This window comes from Balaenoptera physalus, assembly GCF_965194825.1.
Source record: "Balaenoptera physalus genome assembly, chromosome: 5".
In the NCBI taxonomy this organism is placed as follows: Eukaryota; Metazoa; Chordata; class Mammalia; order Artiodactyla; family Balaenopteridae; genus Balaenoptera; species Balaenoptera physalus.
In genome coordinates, this window is record NC_138884.1 from 100,862,276 (window position 1) to 100,885,231 (window position 22,956).

Here is a 22,956-nt window from a genome sequence, read left to right on the forward strand (position 1 = left end):
CTCCAGTTACTCCTTTTGATTGTGTCATCTATTTCCATCTATTTAAGAACTTGGACTGATATGCAGCTTAAATTAACAAAACAAATAACAACGAAAACAGCAGCAACAAACCTTTGCAAAACTTTTCATATGGACTCAGGTTTTCTACACAAAGGCACATGGTTAATAAATGGAAAAGCCAAAAATCAAACCCAGGTCTCCCAATTCCATATCCTAAATATCTTCTATTATATCAAATAAGAAGAATTAAATCCTTCTTAGTTTCAAGCAACATTCTGCTAAAGCAGTAGCTGACAAATTTTTGAAGCCACAGAACCCTTACTTCAAACAAAATCCAAAGGATTTCAACAAGTAAAACAGATAAAAGTAGAGCATCTTTGGTTGAGGTAATCTTTAGTAATCCCATTCAGACCCTGAGGAGATGACTTCACAAAATCTTGCTACTGGGATTGTCACATGTCCCAAGACTGCCCATTTAGAGTGTTCTATCTCCCTCACTACAGTGACTAGTTCACCATAATCACATCATCCAAATGTCCAATGTCTTCCCCAGAAGTGCTGCTTTCTTCTGGAATGTCAAGCTGAAAATATATGAAAGCCTTAGGTCTGCCAGTAGTTACCTTGGCTGTCATACAAACACAACTAGCTTGAGAATATAGCCAAAAATAGAGAAAACCTGAACCAAGTGGAGGGGATCAGAAAGTCTTAATAACACCTTTTGAACTCATGGATTCAAATAAGACTGAAGGCAATGTTATCTTTGGAATAAGCAGGTATGGGAATCAACCAATTCTCTTTCTGCTTAAGTTAGTTTGAATTGTATTTCTAACACTTACAACCAGTAAAACAGAGCTCCACCAAAGTTATATAAGTAGTTAGTTTGGTAGTGACTTATTTGTTATCCAAAAGACACAGTTCTCCCTGACTTGGAGATTTATCTGGAGATTTGATGCCTTATTTCTAGATTATTCTTGATGGTAGTCAAGTTGATCCTTGTAAAGAATTAATACAACACAAAATTTTCCAAAATATATGTAACTCTTTTGTTTTATGGTAGAGTAGAACGAGCACTGAGATCTCCAACTTTGTAGCTGCAACCTTTGCAAAACTCATTCTCCTTTTCAAACTTTAATTCCTCACTGATCAGCAAATTAATATTACCAATCTTGCTTTTTTACAGCATTACTGTGAGGTTCAAATTGGGTTTAAAATTTTTTATAATGTAGAAGAGTTCTATATTGTACAAAATATAAGACAATCTGTCAGTAGTTTACCAAATGTCAATTTTAATTATTTTTCAATTTTTTTATATAAAAGCATATCAAATTATATATTTGTGCCATATATACTAAAGGAGATAATGTGTTTAAAAATATGTGTCACTATTTGTTGTTTTTTGTCTGAAACCTGTAGTTAATGTTCTTAAAGCATTTTACAGACATTAAATGATCAGATTTCTTAACAGTCTTCTGACACATCAGTGTTATAAAGGGGAACACGTCACTGCTATAATGCAGACTTGTATTTATTTTCCAGATTTAAAAAATTCACTTAGGGAAAGTCTGGGCATTAAAAATCAACTTAAAATACAATTAAACTCTTAGTGTATCCAAAAGAGACCAATAACAACATTAGACTATGTCTATTCCTGGGTCAAATGAGTGGGGAGTGCAGGCAAACATCCAGACACTTAGGGCATAATGGCTTAAAACATCAACTATGGGAGCAGAAGAACGTTGGGAGGACTTGAGTTTCCCAAACTAACTCTCCTGAATGAAATCCATGTAGATATTATTCTACTTCCATGTGCCTAAATAAACCCAACTTCTGTCTTTATTTTTTTTTGATATGCTCAGTTGGTATGTCATAGGTAATCACCATATTATATTCAAGATATTGCATTTAGATATCTTATTTCTATTGAATTTTTAAGACTAATTACTGGTAACTTTATTTTTTTACAACCAAAATGTATTTCCATCTTGTGACCTCATCCATCCACATGGTGTAAACATAATCATTATCAAATTGGGGTTTCCCTCCACTCAACCTGGATCACATATTTGCCCTGAGTATGGGTGAGCCCAAATTTAAAGCACAACATCCCATTCTACCATTCCTGCTCTGGCTCCTAGGGGGGAAAAAAAACAATCATTAGTATTTTCTGGCTTTTTATAACTTAAAAAAAACATTTTCCTAGTGACAAAAAATAAAATTGGCCATTGCTAAAATATATTATTCTACTTATATCAATTATTAAGGAAGGGCAGAAAGAGAGCAAACTTGAGACATCTGGAAATAATGATGTGAGATCAACACTTTGCACAGTCTACAAGTGACAGCCCCTCACATCCCTCTATGGTTCCAGGATAAATTTAATATGTACACTGCCAACTGGCATAAATAGAGTCAACTAATTTTATGCCTACATAGCAAATAACAAATATTATAAAACTTTTGGTTGGGTCCAGATCTCATATCTATAGTCACATAAATCACTAGATTGTTAGAACAAAAATCTCTGTAATTGTCTTTCCTCACCACGTAAGAGAGTACAGAGTAGTCATTAGGTATGTGCGCTCTATTTTCAGACTGCCTGGGTTTAAATCTTGGCCTCACCTCTCTCTCGCCTTGTATTTAACTTCTTTACATTCCATTTCTTCATATGTGGAGGTAATGATAGAGCCTGGCTCATGGTAAAGGACTTGATGTGTGTCTTAAAAATATCCTAAGTGAACACCAAATATTAACAATTGTAAGCTCTGCTTGGAATGTGAACTCTGCTTAAAATCCCACGCTGAGCCCTGTCCAGTTAGCTCCAGCTCAGCTTTTAGATTTCTTTTGGTCACACACACCTCAGTCTAGATTCTGCCTTCCTGTTAAAGCTTTCATATCACTCAGCACTTTTCTTTCAGAGATATGATTACTGCTTTTTATTATACACTTATGAGTTTTTATAATTTTAATATTTGTATCCTCCATTAAACTCTAAGTTCCACAGAAAAGAGGTGATATTTTGCTCACATCTTTATTTGTAGTGCCTAGCAGCATCTGGTACATAATAGGACCTCAATAAACATGTGTTGAATGAATAAAGGAATGAATAAATAAATGATTATAATATAGGTCTTAATTTTATTTCTTCTTTACTTCTACATATTTTCACTCTTTGAATAACCAATGCTTCAGCAAATATGGCCTTCTTTCCTATTCAAGCTTTTCCTATAATTCCAACTGTCTTGCCTAAACTATTGAATTATTTTTCATGATGGAGTTAGGCAAAATCACTCTAAACTCAGCATTTTGTAAGACTTACAATGTGACTGAAACAGAATGTAAGCAATGAATTTGCTAACAGTGCTCCCAAACTGATTCTAATTTAGTCTCTTTTCTTCTGCAGCAATATAATGGGATTAAAAGTTTCCTTTATATTGCCACAAATCAATACATATGCATTTTTATGCCCACTATGGCTTATGCACTATGGCAAGGTGTCCTATTTACAGTAGACATTGTGCCTGTTTCAATTGCTTTATGTAGCACATAACCATGTAAAGATTCAATGACAAATAAATACATCTTTATAACAATTAAATAAGTTGGTGGCCACAAACCAGGGACAATTAAAGAGTTCTAGAGTCAGAATTCTAAGGAGTTTATTGCCAAAAGGAAATGAAGCTACTTAGGAGCTCCACATGGAGTGGATGTTAGAAATTACAAATGCAGTAGGAATATTGGAGAGGTCCACATCTGAGCAGAGTCATCACCATCTCCATAGAAACCACCCCCCACCCCCTTCTGGGGAGAAAGCAGCAGCTGTTCAACAGCACACAACCAAGAAAAATGCAAATCAGTAGGAAGTGGAAAACTCAGGATCCATTTCAAATTGTTAAGGGGGTGAAATTTGAGGTAAAGGAATGAGATTAATGAAGCCATGATTTAGCAAATAGGCTCTATCAGTCTCCTGTGCATTGTGAAGAATGCCAGGGAGGTAGAGGGGCAAGGTGAACAGAAATTCACATCAAACATCATTATATAGCTATGTTGGAATAATACATGGCAGGAATTTTGAAAAGTGCAATGGCAAGGAGAAAAGCATAGTTTTTAAGAAAGAAACCAGTGGAGATCTGTTTGGGGTTAGTTTTGAAGAAGAAAGAAGAAAGTTAGGCATGCCATTAAGTACCATATAGAAGAAAATTTGGAAAAGTAAGGGAAATAAAAGGGCATTATTCTATGGGGATAATCAATAAACTTGATTGCTTTATATGTTTCTTTCATGTGAGCTTTTATGTGTTTCTCATAGGTATATGTTCTGCTACAAAGGTTTTACTTAAATGTAATACTCAATACTCAAATAGGGAGCCTTACATGACAGCCTTAGATGAATACATGCAGCCAAATCAGGCAGTTTTAGCCATAGCAAGAAGGATGAGGATCTGGATGGTTAGTGGTCTGTTTGCATGAAGAACTCAGGATTAAAATGAGAAGAAATACATGAACACTCCTAAGTGCTAGAGTGAGAAAGGCCTCCTGTCTCATCAGATTTTACCTCTTCAAAATTTAGAGCTTAGATTCCTTTAGTCAGCTGCAGAATGAGGAAGAGCTACGATGCAAGATTCTGCAATGGAGATGGAAAAGCAGAAAGAGAAGAAGAAGAAGAAGCAGGAGGAGGAGGGGGGGGAGGAGAGGGGGGAGGAGGAGGAGACGGGGGAGGATGAGGAGGGGGAGGAGAAGAAGAGGAAGAAGAAGAAGAAGAAAGGAGGAGGAGGGAGAGAGGGAAAAACAGGAGGAAGGGGAGGGGAAAGAGGGGGAAGTGGAGGAGGAGGAGAAAGAGAGGGGATGGAGGAGGGGAAAGGGAAGGAGGAGAGGGAGGAGGAGGAGATGGAGAAGGAGAGGAGGGGAGAAGGGTAGACATTCAAAAGAAGAAAGCAGAGAGAGTTTCTAATACCTGCCCATTTCCTGTTTTCAGTCCCATTTCAAGGTCCATCTGCATTTATGCCCTAAAATCCCCAAAATACCACTTTATCCTTATAAAGAATTTTCCCTTATTATGTAAAGTAATTCAAAATGATTTCCCTTACTGGTAGCCCAAGAGACAGATTGTTATGCCCTGCTCCCCATTACGCACTGCCTGGGGGTAAAGGTCATCTTTAACTCTCTCTGATATAAACACATACACAAACATTGTAACAGCTGGAAAAAGAGGTCAGTTTGTGGGGAGAAATATTCAGAATTTTAGACTTGTGTGAGAACAAGTAATCACCGATGAGGAAGAGTTTACCAGATTCAGTAGAATTTGCAGAGGTATATGTGCTGAAAAATACCAACTTATTTCCTTTAATTCCCTCCCTTTTTTAATGGGAGTAACCTTAGCTATTGCTGGGGCTTTCCCCAGGGTAATGCCAAGATCCTAGGGTCAATTCCAGTGGCAAGCATTGGATGGCTCACTGCAGTCTTCAGCCACTGTCCAACAATGGTTATGGATGAAATGCATATGAGCCCTGCTTATGTGGTCTTTTCAGGTTAGTCATTGAGACACTTCCCTACTGCTTTTGAGGCTCAAGCATTTGTAAAGATTGGGAGCCTAGGCCTAAGATAACAACTGAGTACTTCCAACTGTATGCCACTTTCTCAGGGTAGTGCCAAGGTACTACCTTGGGACACACATACCCCTCCCCTCCCCACAGCCTCAGGAAATGATTTTCTGGACTGAGGTTAGCACTCTCCCTCTCTCTTGTTTTTTAGAAACACTCCATCTTATTCCATCTTACCCCATCCTTGTTTTTGTTTTTATTTTTTGTTTTGTTTTGTTTTTCAATGCTCTTTGTCTTTTAGATGCAAAAAAACAGGAAGTTTTGCAGGTTGCTACTTTTTCTGATTTGCCACATTCTTCTTCCTGAGCTTTAAAGAACAGAGCTTGAACATGTGGAAGAAGAAAAAAATAATGGGAGAAAATAGTTAATACATCAAATTATGTTCAGCTCACCCTCCCATAGGCTTTCTCTGACTTTTCTCTGAAAAAGAACTGAAATACTTGTGAAAAATAAAATAAAAATTTTAAAGTTCCATCCTGAAATTTCTGTTAGAAACTCAGAGGACTCAAGGCAAGACTTCTTCATGACCTAATGCAAATAATGGGGAAGGTTCCTTGATGACAGTTGGGCTTACAGAAAGCTGTATCTGAGGAGCAGTTTTTGAACTCTCCAAACAGTGACAGTGACACTAGGTATCCCTAGAAGAAAGCTCTGTATTTTGAATTCAATTCACCAATTGACTTTTGTGAAAGATTGGGAACACCATTCCAATAGAAAATATCTGATCCTCAAGATATCATAAATTCCATGTGCGGGTACAATAAAGCTTTAAAAGTACATATTTAAAAGAAAATGCTGACTTCCTGATAAAATATTAATACTGTTACTCAAATGAAGTCACTAGATAGGAATGCAAAGTAGCCAAAGTTATTGTTATGTTTAGCCTGATAGCTTAGGCTCTAAAGGAAAAATAACAACCTTCACTCAGTGAAAAACACTTATATGATTGCCAAGTTCCTTAATTTCTGTCCAGCCCATTCTCCAGTTTCTTAGCATTCTGGGCATGGATGGAGACCTTGAACGAAAAGCTAGGGAGGCAGAAGAAGAAACAATGTGCCCTGGGCACTAAACTCCAAATTAGGAAACAGGAAGAAAATTCTAGAAACACATCCAATCTTCCATGTCTTTCAAAACACCCATTCCTATCACCTATCACCTCCTGAGCCTCCTCTCATTATTTTGTATCATTTTATCATTTTCCATGGGTGTGATAAGTGATTTAGGATATAAGTGGCTAGGTATTCATATATTATTAAATATCATACTATAAAGATGCTAATATAATCTTTAATAGTATTCATGCTATATAAAGACAAATTCTTACTTTTCCCATTTAACAAGTGATGCATACTGTTTCATTTACTTTGAATTAATTATGTAATGAAAAGCATGAATTGTCAACAAATAAATTAAAAAATGATATATATTGTTTTTGTTTGGAGAACTAATGAGTATTAAAATGTAGATTGAAATTTAACTATGCCTCACACCATAAAAACATAAGACAAAAAACTTTTTAGTGACTTATAATGTAGAGTCTTTGAAAACTGCATTTAAAAGAAACAACTGTTTTATTTTTTAATTTGCTTATGATTTTTTTCTACATGATGGGATATAAATGTTACTGTTTTTTGGGGTTTTTTTTGCCAGCAGTTGGCAAATAGCAGGCTGAAGATGTAAACACTCTTTATTCCAATAAATCAAAAACCAAATTGGATTCAATTGTCACTACCTCTTCAAGTTTCAGCCAGGTAAGCCATAAAAGAACATCTGAATTAATTCAAAGATATGTTATGTTCCTGGAAGGGAAGACCTAATAGTGTAAATATATTAATTCCCCCCACGTCAAACTAAAATTTCAGTTAAAGCTTATTAAAACTCCAACAAGATTTTTTTATAGAACTTAATAAGGTGATTCTATTTCTGGAAGAGAAACTATGCAAGAGGTACTGGAAAAAAAATTTTAAGGTAGAATAATGATGAGATCTTGTTTTACCAGATAATAAGATATATTACACACCTACAGAAATTCAAATAGTATGATACTGGTATGAGTATAGAGGAATAGATTGAAGAAAAATTATACAGTCTAGAAACAGACTGACACATATATGCCTGTGTTATGTGTTAAACTTGATACTATATCAAATTTAGCGGGCAGAGTATAAACAATTTATTAATGTTGAAGTAATTAGTTCACCAGTTTCAAATATTTTTATCACTTTGGTTTAGGAAAATCTTAAAATGCAAAAACAAATAGCAGCAAGGAGGTGGGGAGAGGTAAATTTTAATTCACTAATATTTTTGTGTGATTGAAAATGATCATAAGAAGCCTCAAAATAAAACATACATAAAAATATTAGCAACACATGTAACAAAGGATTTATATTAATAAAATAGAATAAGCCTTTAAAATAAATAAAACCAAATAATCCAATAGAAAAATAAGCAAAGCATTTAAACAAAAAATTCATAGATGAAGAAATATACATGATCAAAAACCAGAAAAAGTTATCTAACTCTAAAATAATTAGAAAAAAATTAAATTAGAACAATAAAGATATATATTCATCCAACGGGTAAAAACAAAAATTAATTGTTAATATCCAGTGTTGGTCAGAGTGTTTAAAAGAAACATTCTCATTACTGAGTTGTATGGGATTTTTGGAGGGAAATTTGACAATGTCTTATTTTGCAAACGTGTAAAATGCATTCCCTTTGATTACCAAACCATAAATTATTTATTTAAAACCATAAATGTATTTATTTATTAAAACCCAGAAATCTGTAATACATATGCACATATAAGTGTATGTATGTATGAGATGTATGAATGGGTACAGCTAGATTCCTGGGCCCTACGCTACGCCTCCTGATTTACGATTTGAGGAGATGGTATCTAGGATTTTTATTTTTTAAATATTTCTCAGAAATTTTCATGCAGCCATGTTTACAAATTACTGGAGCTAAGCCAAACACGAAGAAGAACTCTTGGGCATCTACATTGTTCATTCATTCAGAAATATTTATTGAATGCTTATTATGTGTCAGTCCTTGTTCTAGCCTCTGGAAATTCAGTAGTGAACAAAGTAACAATTGTGACCTAACAAAACCTTAATTTTATAAGGAAAGAAAAAAATCAAATAAGAGAATTTATTGCAAAATGTTCTCAAAACTTGATGTGCATTTTAATTTTCTTATTCAATAGATACAAAATATACAACTACTCTCTTTTGAAGATACTGAACATTTGTTACATGAAAGAGTTCTTGACACTGAAAACCAATAAATAAATAAATAAATAAATAAATAAATAAAGGAACCATTAATACAGATCTGCATTTTCTAGTTAGTGAATTGTGTACTACCCTAGGTTTCAAGAAATCATTCCAAAATATTCACACCTATTAAAGTAATGGTGTGTTAGTTTTGCTTATACCAGAAACAGTCATTGCTGAGATTGAAGTGGAGCTAATTTAAATGAGAGATGGTTTCATGAAACACTGGCAGAGGGAGAACATGTGTCTGAGAGTTATACAAGGAAGCTGGGGTATTTAAACACCAACTTTCATTAGCCATAGAATGAAGAGGGGTTTCTCTGGGTGTTGGCTTCTCCATAACTCTAGCCACATACTCAGAGAAGGCTGCAGAGGTCAGAGGAAGCCCTTAGAAAAACCTTGCACACACTCACATTTGAACATTGAGTATTGAAAAGATATGATGGTTAGTCTTAGTTGTCAACTTCTCTAGGTTATATTATCCAATTAGTTCATCATACATTAATCTAAGTGCCGCTGTGAAGGTAATTTGTAAATATGGTTAACATCTAAAATCAGTTGACTTTAAGTAAAGCAGATTACGCTTGAAAATGTGGATGGGGCTCATCCCACCGGCTGAAGGACTTAAGAGCCAAAACTGAGCTTCCCTGGAGAAGAAGAAATTTTGCCTCAAGGCTGAAGTACCAAATCCTACCTGAGTTTCCAGCCTGTCCTATGGGATTTCAGATGGCAGCCTCATAATTGCATGAGCCAATTTCTTCAAATCAATCTCTCTCTCTCTCTCTCTCACATGTATGTATGAGTAATATAGACATACATTACATATATAGTGAGTATATGTATTATATATTATAATACGTATTGTATCTCTCTCTCTCTCTCTCTCTCTCTATATATATATATATATATTCTGATTCTCTGGAGAACCATAACTAATGTAAATGGTAAGGGCCAGGAGGATATAAGTCAGGCACTGAAAGCACCTGCTACAAATGATATTTATACCCATTTCTTTGTTATTCTTAAATTAAAACACAAAAAACACCAGCATAAATTCCATCCCACCTCCATCATGAACACCAAAGATTCAGAGAACTTCTTAGTGTGTACTATTTGAACAAATGGAGACTTGAGTGGAAATCAGTTGAATACATCATGTCTTAAACACAGCACTCAGCTAAATCCTAATAGCCAGCACGATATTCATGACTGCTATGACCATTCAATTATATTATATATATTGACATATTTTTAAATTGTTTAAGCACAGGGTTCAGAAAGAACACTACTATTTAAATATTCAATACAAATTAATAAGCATTAAAATAAAAATAGGAAATTCATCATTAGATGATCTACCCAGATCATTTATCTGATCAAAATCCTTCTATGAGATAGCAATATATTCTCAATACATATTTTAAAATTAAACATACAATATGCAAATATGCTTTTATTTTTTAAATCCAACAATATAAAAGTATATTGATTAAAAAGCAAACATAGTACTTGATGGATGCTTCTTGCCCCTCTCATTCTTCCTCTGCAATTCAGATAAAGATAACTATTGACCATTCGGAGTTATGCTTCCAACCTTTTTATACACACACACATACGATACAGGCCATCAGTGACCTAGCCTTTGAAAAATACCAAAAGCCTGGAAGACCTGAGGGATTTACAGCTCATCTCTTTTTTGTAGGTATCTGTCAGTCTCTGATTTATTATATTTCTTATTCTGAATGCTTTAATACAGTAGAGACTGTAAAATCCTACATTAAACAAATTTAATAAATTCTACTTACTAACTCCAAAAATTGTACAGTATTGTACTTATGAAAACAATGATATATATAACAATTATATATTGTTATTTAATGGCTCCTGGTTTCATGTAGAAAACTCAAATTTGGCTCTTCCTGCCCAAGACTCTAATGAAAGAAAGTGATGACAAGCATGCTTGCGCCAAAGTCATGAATAAGATTAACATCATGACCAACAAGATCCTCAGTCGACAAACACATTGAAAACTTTTGACTGACGGTGAGTGGAACTGAGAGCTGTGGGTAAGGAAGCTATAGGGGTCTAACAGTAGAGTTGTCTGTCCAGAAGAAGGGGCCAGCTACCTGCTACGGACAGAGTGCTTGTGTTCCCTCCAAAATCATATGTTAAAACCTTAATCCTCAATATGATGGTATCTGGAGACAGAGCCTTTGAGACATAATTAGGTCATGGGGATGGAGCCCTCCTAAGTGGATTAGCGCCTTTATAAGAACAGAAACAAGAGAACTGCTTCCTCTCTCTCTCTCCACTCTGTGAGGATACAGCAAGAAGGTGTCCCTCTGCCAACCAGAAGTTGAATTGGCTGGTACCTTGACCTTGGACTCCCCAACCTTCAGAATTGTGAATATGAAATTTCTGTTGTTTAAGCCACCCAGTCTACGGTATTTTGTTAGAGCAGCCTGAACTGACTAAAACAATCCCAAATAACAAAATCTGAAGGTATATTGGTCTAAGGTGACTGATTAAGAGCTTGAGATAGGGGCAATCGTTCTAGCTAATGGGCATAGGCACCAGAGGTCAGCAACTTTCTTGACTTACAAAGACAATAGACAGTTTATAAGGGGAAAACTTGTGCCTAAATTCCTCCTAATAATAAAAAGTTTAGGTTTCATCATTCTCAACTGATTCAATGTGTCAAATAATTCTGAGCTCATAAATATTCTACTTCCCAGCTTATCAGTGACCTGTTGTGTCTTATTCATGGTCATGTGCTCAGGAAAACACAACTTCCATATAATCTAATGGGTTAGAGAGTCCATTTTGCAAAGTGATCAATATATGCTGAATTTTCTCCTGCTGAGAAAGCTTCAAAAGATGTAGCAGTCCTCCAATATAAAATCCAAATACAGATGAGTTGCATTAGAGTAAAGTTCTAATAACAAACTGAATTTAATTCACTTTTGAAATGGAGTTTATTCTCTAATATAAAGTAACAAGACACCTTTTATAAACTTCTGTTTTAATCTTCCATTTACCCAAGATCACTGTCAACTAGCAATTTCCTGTAAGTTTTGTTTATTTCTAAAGGAAAGCGACATAGTACCTTTACACATCTATAGTACTTAATAGAGTGCTTGATTATACTTTACAATCCCATTCATAAATGTAACATTCTTAGGAGCCAGCATTTATGATTTTCAGAATAACAGGTAAAATTAGGTAACAAGAACCCCTAAGCTGATAGTGTGGAATAGTAGACCAATCTTCCTATGCATAATATGCATACATATTTCATACATACATATGAACACATACATATATATATTTCTTATGTATGCACATGTAAAGATGTATGTGTTTGCTACAGCTCCTTTCACGTTTTTAAGGAAATATCACATCTATATATACACAGATATATGACACATAATATGTAATATGCCCATAGATAAGATATAACATATAAATATATACACATAATAGGAATATATAATTTATACATATGAAAATGTATATTTAGGAACAGGAAGGACCTGAATCCTTCAGTTTACTGAGAAGCAACTGAGGTCCAAAGACAATACATGACTTAATCAAGGTTACAGTAGTGAGAAAAAAACAAAAGCCTGAGTGTCGTGATTTCAGCCCAATGTTTTTCCCACTCAGTATTTTGATTTTATATTTTGAATTTCAGAGATGGAGAACGAACTGTAGACTCCTTTTTACCCCAGCATTCAGGTGACTTGTCTGCTGAGATTTGCCTTCTCTGAGATTTGGATTGTTATCATAAGGCTCTGTTTTAGAAGGACCAATTGCCATTTTAATGCAACTTACTGATCATGCAGACAGCCAGCCTTTCATAAATCATGTAAAGTACCTGAAAATATGATTTATGAGCTAAGTTATGGGAAATGGGGCCCTTTAATATCCTTAGTTCTTCAGAATGTTGTTACCTATCACAGAGTCCCCTTAACTGATTTAACTGAAGGTGTGTCTGAATGTTTTCAGCCCAAACTACCCTTAACTCCACCCCAGCTAACACTGACCTTTACCCAACCCCCCATCCATAAAGAATTTTAAGCTTCTTTAATTTCATCAGCTGAGTCTGAAATCTTCATTCAGACCCTTACTCTGCTGTGCCTCTTACAGAATATGCTCCTGAGGCATTGCCTCACATGGTAATTAAAGAACTGCACCTAATATCATCTTACTATAGAATTAAAAGAGCCAGAGTATTACAGTTTGTTGTAGAAAACAGCCCACAAAAGATCCTAGAAAACCCAAGATGAAACTAATTTAAACCATATGCCTTGTTGAAAAGGAATGTGGAAAAAATGTCTGTAATATGCAGTAAATGAGGTCCATAACTCATTGGGGCCTCCAATGAGTTATGTGTTAAATCCATATTTCACAACATGGTCATGCAGTTTTTTAGATCTCCCTGTCTATTAACCCTTTGCTTTGTGTGGGAGAGTTTCTAAGAACAACATAGTTCTGTGGGTATTTACATATTTACATATGCAAATAGAAATCCTATACCAATAGTTTTTTTTTAACCCCCTCCCTTATGGCTCAACATATTATCGCTTCACCAAACCAACAAATTAAAAACAATTTCCAATTTCTTCCACAAATATCTAGTGGTTAAATGTTATTAATGCATTTGTCTGAAAGGCACAAATTCAAACATTGCTCAGTTAGGGAAGAAGAATATACAGTGCTGATTGCTTGCAATTAGTTTCAGTAATCTATATTTTCTTCACGGAGGTGAAAGTTTATCTCACCATAGAACAACAGTTATAATTTTGTTTCTACCATTCATCAACTCTGATATTTCAGAGCCTCAAATCATCATTTTCTGGAGCTACAGAGTAAGCAAGCTGTTGACTATTTTCTTTTTAACACACTCCTTTAAAGAAAAAATGTTTGCCTGCACATTATGGGTTTATCTTCTGCCTGTGAGAGACCCTAATAAATCACATTTGCTTTCAGCTATCATAGATTATTAGGCTTTTATAATCATGAAATAAACCCAATAGACTATTGTTATTTTCAGAATATTGAAAATCACTAGGTAGTTGCCTCTTTGTATGAGTACATGATTCTCTCATTTTTTAGGAGGGTAGTGTTACATTTAGACACTGTCAGCATATTGCTTGTACAACAATGATGCTTCCAACAAATTGTGATCCAGGGGTAGGAGACAGAGTAAGCACAGGAAACAAGGGAGCTCCAGAATCACAGGGCTTTAGTCAGCCTCTGCCATCCTTCAGTTAAAAGCCTGAAGTTTATTTCACAATGTGAACCTCTCAAATTGTTCTTTCACCCTGTCTCTTTTCATATACAATAATTGCTGATAATCTTTTGTAGAACAATACTTTGAAATCATTTTAGCTTTAAGAGAGTACATTAAGGCCATCAAATGGAATGAAGCCCCTAAAGGAGATTTATGTGAATTCTTTTCACAACACAATTACTGCAGTTAGACACACATATACCTTTGTGTCCTTAATATTGTAATTTTCATGGGGCAATGATTTGAAGGAGTTCCTTACTAGAAATAAATCTAAAACACAGGGTTTTGATGACAGTCTCAGCTAAACTAATTGTGTGAGCTGGGAACAAGGTAATGAGGACAGATATCAAGGTCAATACAATTACTAATTTCTGAATCTGGGTTAATATTTCCAAGGGCCTTGAATATAAGTTACAACACATAACTACCACTAATGGAAAATTCAACTTTCGTTTTCTGGTGTGGATGTAATGTTTGCTTTTTTACAATTGTGTCCCAAAGTGAACTTTATTTGCCAAAGGAACAAAACCAAATCTACTTTCTTGTTGACTCTTCATCATATCGAAAGATGCAGATGTGAACAACAAAAGAAACACTTGGCATGATCACTGGAAATATGTGCATTTCAAAACGCAGCTCATAAAAATCATATTTATCGCTTTGAGAGGAGACAGGCATAAAAGGGGACAAATTCAAGGAGGAATTGTGGTGTTGGGTTATTTACATTGCTAATAGTACTGAAATTATTAGCTAGCTATTTTCTTGGATCTTTTTTTCCCTATCAGCCACAGACTGTACATCTTGTGTCATAATTGCTATGAAAGGACCTTATTCCAAATGACATTCATTTCCAGGTTTTTATGCCTAAGTTGCTGGATGATCACCGTGTTTCAAAGTGATATAAGAGTATTCCAGAAACAGTGTTTTAGAACTCTATTCACTTATCTTGGCTAGGAAAAATCAACAAAGGTAGAGAGGTGCTGATTAAACGGCATGTTTCAATGGAAAATTATTTCAAAGCCAAAATTAATAGAAACTGCTTAACTAAACAGATTTAGGGGCCTGGGGAAAAACTGGCATATAATAACACACAAAGGATAGCAACAAAATCAATCTCTCTATTTCTCTCTCTTTCTCATACACACACATGCACACACACAGAGAATTGCTCAATAATAATGCACGTTTGTCTTTATATTTCATATGATAAAAGTTTCTCTTTAATTAGACTTCTTTTTTTAAAATGTGCTTGTTGAACAGAATTCTATTCAACACAATATTTCAGTGTTCCATAGAGAGTGTGGATGGCAAGCTCTCTGAGTTGTAATTGTCCAACAGGTTTCTGGAACTATTTGGCTAATTCAGAAAGGCATCTCCTGCCTTAGGCTTGGCTGACTCTCCCCTCTCTGCAGTGTTCCACTGCCAGTCTGCCTCTGTCTGTCCTGACTTGCTCCACTTTAACACTGAGCCTTGCCTCATGCCAGTTGCTGAGTTCCACTGAGAAATCCTTCCCTTGTGGAACCAAACATTTAAAATCCTAATTAAAAAAAACTTCTCAAATTCAACCAAAAGAGAGAAAAGGAAATCTTTCCATCCCCCTTCCCCTTCTACTGACAGCTTGTCTCTCTCTATTTTTCATCCAAATAAGCAGAGCTCTGTAAATCTTGTCCAGAAGACACGGACTGAAAGAATTAATCAAAGTGTTGTTTATGAGCTGCTCAGAGCAGATTAAATGTTGTGTTGACAACACAATTTGCAAAGTATCTATCAACATCAACAGACATACAGCAATGAGCCAAGCCAATTGGATACCTTTGGACACAAGAGGACCATGTATCTCCTAGCCTTGCTTCCAAAATTAAGTCCTTTTGAAAGAGTTTTATCCAACATTATTTGCAGTCTCATTGCTGCAGTCGAGTTCCTTTTACAATTTATGTTGGACAATGCCAGTTTTATTTCTGCCACATACAAGTCAAATTTTCATAATCTGACTACAACTTTTCTTCCCCAGTCTTACTTGACTATCCCACTTCAAACATCCTATATACCAATTCACCATCAGATGTCTACCAGATAGCCACCTCTGGAAAATACCTGAAGCAGCCAGCCTCCAAAATGATCCCAACCTTCTGATATTCACAACTTCAAAACACTGTGTGTAGTTCCTTGCATGTAATAAGATCAACCGTGTGACCAATAGAATAGGATAGAAGGGGTGGTATGTCTCTTCTAAAGTTTGTTGTTGTATCTTTAATGTGTTCCTGTATACTTCTGAGGAGTTTTTCATTGTATTGTTATACCACAATTGGTTTATACATTTACCTGTTGAACATTAGAGCAGTTTCCAATTTTGGCAACCATGAATAAAACTACTGTGAACATATGTATACAATTCTTTTTGTGGGTATATGCTTTCAGTTCTCGTAAATAAACATCTATGAGTGGAACCGGTCACAACACAACTTTATGCTTTGCTTTATAAAAATTGAAAAACTGTTTTCCAGTATAATTTTACAATCTCATAAACAAGGTATGACAATTCCACTTGCTCGACATCCTTGCCAATATTTGCTATTCTTAGTCTATTTAAAATTTTTGCCAATCTACTTGGTGTGAAATGTTATCTCATAATGGTTTAATTTGCATTTTTCTGATGCCCAATAATTTTCAGAAACTTTTCACGAGCTTATTGGCTATTTGTATACCTTTGTGAAGTGTTTGTTCAAATGTTTTACCCTTTTTTTCTTTTACCCATTTTTAATTGATTTGTTAGCTTCTTATTATTGAGTTGTCAATTTTTTAATATATTCTTGATAAAAGTCCTTTGTCAGAATTACATACAGTGATTATTTTCCCCAATCTGTGGCTTGATATTTATTCTTAATACTGTTTTACTACAGATTGAGCTTTATTTATCACCTTTTATGGTTAGTAAAACTTTTTTTTTTTTATGAAACTGTCCGAGAAATACTTGCCTACCCCAAGTTTGTGAAGATTCTTTTCTATATTTTCTCCTAGAAGTATTATAGTTTATCTTCTTGATATAAATTGTAGAATAAGCCTAATAAAATCTATGAAAAAAAAACTTTCTGGAATTTGAATGGGGATTACATTCAATTTAATTCAGGAAGAATCTACATCTTAAAAACATAGTCTTCCAATCCATGAATATTGTAACCCTCTCTATTCTGTAATTTTTTTGGTCAATCTCAATGTACTAGTCTTACATGCCTTTTTTTACATTCATTTCTAGGTATTTTGATGCCATTGTTATTGTTGTTTTATTGTTATTTTATTTTTCAGATATAATAGACATACGATTGATTTTGTTATAAATCTTATATCCTAAACCTTGCTAAATTCACTTATCAATTGAAGAAGACTTTTTTGTAGATTACCTAAAATTCCCTAGTACTTTCTTTTTCTTCATATGGTCTGTAAATAAATACAATTTTAAATCTTCCCTTCCTATCTGTTTAGTTACAAGTATGCTCCTGTTTTGTTTTGTTTTGTTTTCTCCTTCTTGTTATACTTGCAAGGACCTCCAGTATTATATTGAATAGAATTGAGTAGAACAGACATTTTTGCCTTATTCCCATTCTTACTCTGTTTTTACCATTAAGCATAATGTCACTTTTAGAAATTCATAAATGTTTTTTATCAAATTCAGGAAATTCTCTTCTATTCTTAGTTGGCTGAGTGATTTTTAATGCTTAAACCAACCTTGCATTCCTGGGATAGATACCACTTGGCCATAATGTGTTATCTTTTTTAATTCATTGTTGTTTTCAATTTGATAATAATTTCTTGAGAATGTGTCTGGGTTCATAAGGGATACTGGTGTGTACTTATCTTTGTAATAATGTGTTTGTCAGGTTTGGGTATCAGCATTATTCTTACCTCATAAAATTTGTTGAAAAGCATTCTATCCACTCTTATTTTGTGAAAGAATTTTTTCTAAAAATGATATTATTTATTCCATAAATGTTTCATAGCATTTACCAGTGAAATCACACAGAACTAAAATTTTCCTTAGGAGTGCATTTCTTACTGTGTGTTCAGATATAGTGCTATTCAGATTTTTCTACTTCATTTTTTGTCAGTTTAGGTAAAATATATTTTTCAAGGTACGTGGCCATTTCATCTAAGTTATTGAAAGTATTGGCATAAAGTTGTCCATACTATTCTTTATATTATGTTTAATGTCTGCAAGATCTGTAATGATATTCCCTTTTTCATCTATGGCATTGCTAATTTGTATTTTATTTGTTTTTTGCTTGATCAGTCTAGTCAGGTGTTTCTCAATTTTAGTAATCCTTTCAGGGATAAACTTTTGGCTTTGTTAATTTTCTCTATTGTTTGCCTATTCTAATTCATGGATTTCAGTTATTTTTTTCATTCACATATTTACTGTTTTTCCTATTTTACTTTTTACTGTCTATTAATTTACCATTTTTTCCTAACTTCTCAAGGTAGAAAATTAAGTCATTAATTTAAAGAGGTCTCCATTTCAAATATAAATATTTAATACTTCAAATTTCCCTCTAAGAAATCTCTAATATTTCTTTCCACAAATCAATTAATTTTGTTGATAGTGTTCTTCAAATTTTCTATGGCCTTACTGATATTTTTCTAGTTGTTTCATCTTAAAGAGAGAGGGTTGTTAAAATTTTCAACTATTATTATCTCTGCCTTTACTTCTGCCAATTTTTGTGTAATGAAATTTAAAGTTCTGTTATTAGGTGCATACATCTTTAGGATTGTTATGTCTTCCTGTTGCATTGCTCCTTTTGCATTATAAAATGTCCCTCTTTATCTCTAATAATATTTCTTGTCCTTAAGTCTATATCGTCTGATATAAATAAACTCAATAGAGCTTTTTCTTTGATTAGTATGTCCATAGTATGTTTTTCTATCTTGTCTCTTTTAACCTACCTATATCTTTATATTTAAAGTACATTTCATGAAGACAAAATATAGCTATCTTATATTTAATTCTTTCTAAAAATCTTTGCTTTTAACTAGAATGTTTAAACACTTTGTATTTAATGTAGCAATAGATATGGTTGAGTCTAAGTCTATATACTTCCTATTATTTGTCTATTTATCTCACTTGTTCTTCGTTTCTGTTTTCCTCTTGTATGCCTTCTTTTGGATTAATTGGATTTATTTTATTATTCTATTTTATGTCCTCTATTGGCTTATTAGCCACATTTCTTTTATTTTTAATTACTGTTCTAGCATTTACAATATCCCCACTTAACTTATCAAAGTCTATTTAGAGCCAATATTGTATTACCTCACACTTCATACCTGATAATTCAGCTTTATCGTTTCTCACATCGCTACTGACAAACTTCCTATTTTATACTTCACAGTTCCCAATTAGCAAATCTAGTAACCTTTTGCCTTTTCTTGTACCATAAAGTATACTTTAAAGCATTATTTCTTTATCTCTACATATATTTTAACCCTGACTTCAATATTATTTTTACACTAAATAGAAGTGTAAGTTTTAAGAAACTTATGAGAAAAAAAATGAGATTTTCCTTTATATTCTCCCATTCCTGTTTCTTTCCTTCCTGTAGTTTCCATTCTCTTCTAAGATGTCCTATCTATTCATGTATTTAGATCATATTTCTATTAGTTATTTTAACTTATTTTATTTTAATTCTTTGAGCATATTTATTCATTGGTTTTACAGTATTTGTCTGCTAAGTCTAATATCAGGGCACCTTGGATTTGGTTTCTAATGCTTGTTTGTTTTCCTCTACTTAAATCTGGATTGCATTTTCCTGCTTCTTAGCATGTCTAGTTATTTTATTATATACTGGACATTATGAATAATATTATAGACACCAGATTCTTTTATTTTCCTCTTAAAGTTATTCATTTTTGTTCTATTAGGCATTTCAATTGTGGCTTCTCATCTTTAAATTGTATCAGCTTAATTTCATGTGTTGTTAGATAGATCTATGAAAAACCAAAGACATTTTCTTTAGTCTCTCTTATATTATAGACTCTACTTCCAAACTCCCAACTCTAAAGATCTTTTCAGGGCTTCTTTTTGGTTTGGATAAGGCTGGTCCAGAATAGATTTAGCTTAAAGATGTGGGTCTTATTTCTGAGGGAAAGTAATTCCTGAAGGGCCTTACTCCTGAGGAGTCTTACTTTCTGGTATCTCAGCTAGGTTCCAAAAATATTAATGAGATTTTTCTACTCTAGCTGGGCCAGAACTCCAATGTCCCCTGGCACTATTCAAACTCTTGTATCTCTGTTCTACTATCAAACCCATAGCAGCTGCTCTCTAGTAAAACTGGGTAGTCTTATGCTGTGTATGTGTACCCAGGACTCGGTCAGGAACTCATGGGGAATTCCTGTCCCAGAAAATACTGGACTTGTCTATCACAAAGAGCTTCTTTCTCTCCAGTGCCCTGTCTTGTAGATTCCAGCTTCTTCAGGATCCTCATACCAAAATCTTAACTTCTTTGGCTCAGCAGGAGTCATTTTATTTTCTTGGATTCTAGCTCCTTGGATTCTAGCTACACAGTTGGGAATTTGTCCCAGGCAGAGAACCAGAGAAATCACAGGATTCCCCTTACAAATTTCCCTTTTTCAGGGATCATTGTTCTGCCATTGTTGAAGGCCTCAAATCCAATAATTCATATATATTGTCCAATTTTATGGTTGTCTGTGGTTAATTATGATGTAATGGTCTTATCTAGTATTCTATTATATTTTAATATGATTTATAAGTAAAGAAATTTCAATGTAGATTATTCATGTTTGTGAATGAATTATATTACATTGACTCCTAAGCCCTAGTCTGGGTTTGAGAGTCACTGTAATGATTCTGCCTACTTAGTATGATTTAAATTTGCCAAAAAAGCTTGTTTCTAAAGAATCCATGACCCATCTATCATGAAGCCTCTTGATGTTTTTTTCCCTTGGTCCAAAATTCCCATTAATTTATTTCAATGTTGCAGTACATGTAGGGACATACCCTTCAAGAGACACCAGTTATAACAACGTGAATCAGCTACACATATACACACATTGTTATAAAGCAGAAAATAACACACCACTGTGAAGCAATTATAATTCAATAAAGATGTTTAAAAAAAAAAAAAGAATGTTACAAGAGACAAGGAAGGACACTACATAATGATCAAGGGAGCAATCCAAGAAGAAGATATAACAATTATAAATAGATATGCACCCCCTCAAAAAAAAGACACCAGTTAAAATTCAGTTTGGCACATATTTTTGCAGATGGCCATATGAGTTTTAGAGTAGTATAGCTGCATAAACTCAAGATTCAGAGTTGAGAGAGGACTACTCAGCCTCTCAAAGGCTCTGTTTCCTAATGTGTAAAGTGCGCTAGAGCTCTTTGTGAATTGTTAAATTTTGTCTGAAAATAAGGCACTGATTAAAATATGCTTTCTGTTTGGAGGGAAGAGACAGATGATGGGACAAAAGGCAGAAGAACAATTTTCTTTAACTTTTGCCCATTTTCATATATTAATTTACCAGAATATTTATTATCTGAGGAAATAAAATGGAACTTGTCCCACTGAAGTGTGAAGAAAGGGGTTCATGACATCAAAAATGCCAACACTGTTGAGAAGTATTGCAAAATGGAAAGAGAAATACCATAAACTTAAAAACTTGTAGTAGAGGCAATGAAGATAAATTACATTCAAGTTGCCCTGATTTTCAATAGCTCACTCTGGCTAATTATTCATTTTTACCTTCAGCAAATGAGCAACTAATAGATGATACTAATATATAATCTGCCATCAAGTGCCAAGCAGAATGTTAAGCACTTTATATGGATTATTGCACATGGTTGGCATTATTTATTCCCACTATGCAGAAGAAGAAATGAAAGTTTAGAAACTGTGAGAGACAGACTTTAAGGTAGCCTTCATGTTCCTTGCTTCCTGGTGTCCATGCCCTGTATAATTTCCTCCTCTTCAGTGTGAGTGACATCTGAAACTTGCTTTTAACCAATAGAATATGTCAAAGGTGATGAATCACTCCCATGATTACAATACATTATACAAGACTCCATCTTAATAACATACTTTATTGGTGGTTGTGAAGAAGCAAGTTGCCATGAATCCTACAGTCACAAGGAAATACTGACAACAGCTGAAGGAATTTGGAAATAGATCCTTTCCCAGTCAAGGCTCTAATGAGAACGCAATCCTGACTTAAACTTTATTTGCAGCATCATGTGGCACTAAGCAGAAAGCACAGCTAAAATGTGTCCACACCCCTGACCCACAGAAACTGTGAAATGTATGTTTTTTAAAGCCACTAAGTTTGTGGTGATTTGTCATGCAGCAAGAGATAACTGACATAAGAGGTAAATTAAGTTGCACAAGTTCACACAGCTAGGAAGTGGCAACAATATTAACCAAATCAGACCTATTTGAATTCCAAATCCTTGTTCTTTACTTATATTCTATTTTAAATACCACCCCTTTACCCTATAGTACCCAGTCCTCCACTAGTGAAAGCGTGATAATGCCAAGAAGTTTCACAAAGTAATTCAGAGTTTCAAATAACTTTGAACCTTGATTATGAAATCTGCTTGTTTGTTATGTGAAGTGCTTACAATATCTCCATGTGTGAATAATAATAATAATAGCCGCTTCTTATTGAGTGTACCATGTATGAGAAACCATTGTCAGGGAGGTACAGGCATTACCTTATTAATCCTTTGACACTCCTATGAGGTAGGGACCATAATTATTCTGCAATAGAGAAAACAACAAGTTAGAGA

The 22,956-nt window shown here is 34.2% G+C and overlaps 1 long non-coding RNA gene across 13 annotated transcripts in view; it reads right to left on the reverse strand.

The window, feature by feature from the left end:
- The window catches only part of LOC309660941, a 244,056-nt gene that overhangs the window by 155,100 nt on the left and 66,000 nt on the right, over positions 1 to 22,956 (reverse strand). For all 13 annotated transcript variants that reach the window (XR_014263727.1, XR_014263728.1, XR_014263729.1 and 10 more), the window contains exon 3: positions 22,882 to 22,927. This is a non-coding gene — a long non-coding RNA (uncharacterized lncRNA). The remainder of the gene's footprint in view (positions 1 to 22,881; positions 22,928 to 22,956) is intronic.